The sequence below is a fragment of the Phoca vitulina genome, unplaced genomic scaffold, assembly GCF_004348235.1.
Source record: "Phoca vitulina isolate PV1807 unplaced genomic scaffold, GSC_HSeal_1.0 scaffold36, whole genome shotgun sequence".
Classification (NCBI taxonomy): Eukaryota; Metazoa; Chordata; class Mammalia; order Carnivora; family Phocidae; genus Phoca; species Phoca vitulina.
Genome location: NW_022589739.1, coordinates 15,978,273 through 15,983,272, shown reverse-complemented (window position 1 = coordinate 15,983,272; position 5,000 = coordinate 15,978,273).

Genomic DNA, 5,000 nt, shown 5'->3' with positions numbered 1-5,000 from the left:
CTTTCCTGGCGCCTGCTCTGCCCCAGCCCTGGGCTGGGCCCTGGGGACAGGGATGAGTCAGGCCTGCCCCCAGAGCCCCGTGCCCAGGGGTGGCCATGCTGCCTGTGCCTTCTGCCTAGTCAGGGCTGTGGGCTGGTCTGGAGGAGCTCAGGCTGGGCCCTGGCTGGCTGTGGTTGCTGCTGAATGAGGCTGTGGCCTGGACACACACCCAGGACCTCACCTCCTCTGCCCAGGCCCTCCACGCCCCCAGAAAGGCCTTCTTCATGGACAGTCACACTGCCCTCAGACCTTGCAGGGGCTCTCCATGTGCTCTTTGCCTCCCAGTCTCACAGCTCTGAGGCCCTCCTCATTTCGCCTCAAACACCCAGGCCATGGCTATATTCAAAGCTGCCCCTGCTACCAAGGATGCCCCCAGCTCCCTGTAAATTGCAAGCCTTGCCCTTTCTGTTCTAGAACCACCCCCTCAAGGCAGACCTGAGCTGGGGCAGGGCCTCCTTCAGTGCCACCAGCGTCGGCACTCCCTCTCACGCTGGCTGCCTGCCCCTTGCACACATCTGCGTCTCCACCAGTGGGGTTGGAGAAGGGCTCCTGGGGAAGGCCAGTGGCCATGTCAGCACGGGGCCAGGCGCAGATGACCTGGGGAGGAGTGTTGTCGAAGGAGTTTCATTTTGTCTCTTTCTCTAAAAGCTGAAACCAAAGAAAAGTGTCACGATGGTGAAAAGCCTTGTGTGAGTCAGAGGTGCGAGGATTATTTGCCCTCTCAATGGGCACAAAATGCCTGTCAGCCACAAAACTTCTTAGGGGGGTTCTCTGGTCCCTCTGTCAGAGCGGGGGCCCTTGGAGATGACCTCACTGGACGGTGGGGTGACAAGGCAAGAGGAACCCGGTAGGTGAGAAGGTGACTTCCTGGGTCAGGGACCTCAGTGTGAAGTGAGTAGGCCCAAGAATGTCTCAGGAAGGCCATAGTAGAGGCCAGAATCTGGGGGGCCTGTGGGTACAAATGCCCGAGTTTGTAGCGAAGAAAGGGGCAAGGATGTATGTGAGTGTGCTTGTGGGGGGGGGGGGGGGGGGTTTTTGTGCCTGCTGAGCCAGGAGGTGGGATGTTAGACCCATCAAGCCTGAAGGCTACTCCTCCAGGCAAATCTGGGCTGCTCTCTGGGCTGAGTAGATGGCGTGATGTAAGTATTTAGGCCCCACTAGCGGTTCTCACTCTACCGCGGGGAAAACCCCAAGCCTTCACAGGTGCGGGGCTGTGACTGGTACTGGGTGTTTGACAGCGTGGCTGGAGAAGCACAGACAGGGAACCGCGGAGACTGTTGGCAGCCGGAGCAGAGGGCAAGGGGCAGTCTCCTCCATACATACCCGCACTTACCCTGTCCCCCCAGCAAGCAGCCCGGGGCAGGGACCTCCGGGAGGCACTCAGAGCCATAAGCTGATTGCTAAGGTGCTCTGTCCAGCTAGGGTGCTGGTGCTCCAGAGAGGAGAGGAAGCGTGGGGAGGAAAAGGGAGGAGGGGAGGTGAGCAAGGAGCGGAGGTGAGAGGGAGAAGGGGCCAGGGAGAATGAAAACCCAGCCTGTTGGTGGTTTCTTCTTTTTTTAAGAGCCACAAGCTGAGATCAAAGGTGATATTTTTACAGCAACTGAAATAGAAAACCACTGGGCGCACAGTGGGAGGTGAGCGGCCGGAACACAGGCCCCTTTATGCAGCCTGCGGCCACGGCAAGCACACTGCCCTCTGCTGAGCGAGCGCCATGGGGCGTGGGGGCCAGTGTGGCCTCCATCTTCCCAACTCGGCTTCCAGAAAGAAGTCAAGGGAATGAGCTACAGCCCTCAGCGCGGGGAGAGGAAAGGGCGGGCAGTGAAGGATGGTAGTGAGCACTGTGGCCCTGACACCTCCCCCATCCCACTCTCACCATTCTTGCTGTGGTCAGAGTGACACCAGGCCCTGTTTCGAGGGTCGCGGAGCCCTGTGAGCAAGGATTACCGAGACCCCTGTGGGCCCGAGGAGAAAACCAAGGCTGCAGGGGAAAGAGGACTTGGTTCAGTCCCACGGGGAGTTGGGAGCGAATTCAGGACGAGAACCAGGGGCTCCTGGTCCAACCCCCTTTCTGCTCTCTGGAATCATTTGCGGACGCGCTGGGTCACCGGCCCGCGCTGGCCCTGGCATGGCGGGGACCATGCTCAGCTCTGCTAGGGCTCACCTCCAGGCTGTCATGGTGTGGGCGCTGGAGCTGCCGCATGGGCCCCAGCCGGCGCCATGCCGGAAATGCCCATTCTCAGGCCCCAACCCGGACTTACCTGAACCAGAAACCCTGGCAGTGTTTCCCAGAGTTTAATATTTTCATGAACTCTCCGGGTGATTCTGACACGCGCTAAGTTTGAGAATCACTGTGCTGCTACCTCAGTTTTCCACATCTGCACTTCAGGGAAAATTCTAACGCCGGTCTCACAAGACAGAGCCCATTATCCACGAACACATATCCTTGGTGTGTACCCTATGCCAGCCAGCCTTCTAAGCCCTTTACAAATATTAACTAATTTAAGTTCAGCACTCTATGAGACAGGAACTAATATTATCCTCATTCCACAGATGAGGAAATGGAGGCATAGAGAGGTAAAGTTACCTGCCCAGGGTCACACAGCTAGTAAGTGGCAGAGCTCTGGGATCTCAGCTCGTAACGGGTAGCCAACAGAAAGTCTCCAGCAGAGGGTCTGGCTCCCAGAATGTGTTCCAGGCATGGCTGACGATGTTATGATGGCAACTGGTATTACCTCACCTGAAGTCGAGATGATGATCCACATTTTGTACATGTGAAATCTGCTGTCTCGTCAAGATGGAGGAGGGAGTTAGCTGCAGACGCGGCCTCGGTATCTGAAACCCCGGGGCAGCCCAGAGATCCTCACCATTCATGCAGTTTTGAAACCACAACATACCATCTTGGTCTTCTGGAAACGTGCCAGTTTGCTGTAGGGAAGAGCGTGGGCTCTGGCAGAGGTGGGCTAGAACCCCAGCTTGACCATTCCGGGGCTGTGTGACCTTGCACAAGGCACCTCACCTCTCTGCACCTCCCCTTCTTCATCCGTCAAGTGGATGGTGACAGACCTAGCCTGGCAGGGTTCCTGTGAGGTCAGAGAAGATGGTGTTTGTGCCCCGCCCAGAGCGTGCCCGGAGCTGGGCACCTCCCTGGGGCTACCTCAGTGCGAAGACCAGCTCTGGACCCAGAAAAGTTCTGAAAGAAGAAGAAATCGTTCCCAAATGCTCAAAACACCTTTGTCCTCCAGCCTCCCAGTCCATTTCCAGATCTTGAAATAGCACCCCCAGCCAGGGACCCTGGGGAGAAACGGCGGCACCTGCCGCATCCAGGCAGGGAGTTAAGTGAGCCGTGGAGGGAAGACGCGTCCTCCATGCGCCACCGCCACTGGCCAGGCCTCCGCAAGCAGCGCCAACATCTGAGCGGCCGCCTGCCGTGAAGCATTTTGGCCCAGACATCTGAAGCTCGTTAGCTGTCTGCTCCCCGGGGGACTGACCCTGCTCGGTGAGAATTATCCCAGACAGAGCCACAGAGGATGGAGCAAACGAAGACCAGGTGAGGTATGGCTACAAAAGAGCGGGGAACATAGTCTCCTAAGCAAAGAGCAGAGGAGGCCGGGAGAAAGCCCTGGGGCCTGAGCCCAGCTCCAGCCCAGCCACCAGCTCCCTGGCTATGCAAACTGGAGACAGGAGGTAGAAGGGGGTCCCTCTCCCTCTTTGGGCCTCAGTTTCCCCATGTGAGCTTTAGCGGAAGGGCAAGCAAGGCACATACTGAGCATCTTCCAGCCTGACACTGGGGGGTCCCAGCCTGACCTAGAATTCCTGGCCGCTGAGGTTTAGCTCAGTGCTGACAGGAGGTGAGTGATGGGTGGTGGGTGCGGAGATAACTCAGGGATGGAGAGCCAATGATTCCTCCCTTGGGCCCAGACATCAGAGGGGAGCTGGCAGGGGAAGACCAGAAAGTGATACTACATTTCAGAACAGTCAGCTGAGTGCCCTCTCGGTGCCCATAGGGGGCAGAACTGCTGTGAGCCTCCTGGAGATGATCCCCAACTGGGCAGATGACGGGGGTCAAGACACCCTTTTCTCTTTAGACTTCTAATTCCACCCTGCTGTCCAGATAGGCCACAGTTAACTTTTACCTAGCAGTTTCTATTAGCTCCTTCTTTTAAGCCAAGCACTATTCTAAACACTGTACATATTAAAATCATTTAACACTTTCACTGGTGGCAGGTCCTGGGTGATAGACCAGCCTGGCATCTGGCCCTCACCTGGCCGGTCCCGACGTTGAGCTTTCTCAGGACCCCCAGAGAGGTCGAACAGGCTGACCCTAACCATGTCCCTCAAGATCGATGCCTCCTCCCATCACTGTTCTATCCGACACGGAACAATCTCCCTTTCCATGGACAGGAGTGCTCTCGTCCCCTCCCCCAGTCTCCTTCCCTCCTGGCAGCCGAGTCTCTGGGAAACTGTTGCCCAGTGCGCCCAGAATATGACCAAAGGGACGAGGATGACTAGTGCAGAGGGTTGTTCACACAGGCCTTGGTGAAGCCTGATGAACCATTTCCACTCTGAGCAGAGAGGCCCTCTGTGGGGACCCGATGGGCATCCTCAGACAGTGACTCTTCCCTTCTGGACAGCATTGGACATACACATGCAGGCTTCTCTGAACCTTGGCTTTTCTCTGGACACCTCATTCCTGGGTTGCAGTGTTCTTTTCTTTGGATGGGTCGGTATCTCTGATGACCAGGCGAGAGAGCTGTGTCCTGAGCCAGGGAGCCTTTTGGATTCATTTATCTCTCGTGGGGCAACCTCATTACTGGCATTTCTAAGAAAGGCCTAGAGAGAGGTAGGGGCCCACTCAAGTTCACACAACCAGTCAGGACTGAGGCAGCCCTGGCTTCCCAGACCATTTTCTTTTCTTTTTTTTTTTTTAAAGATTTTATTTATTTATTCCACAGAGAGACACA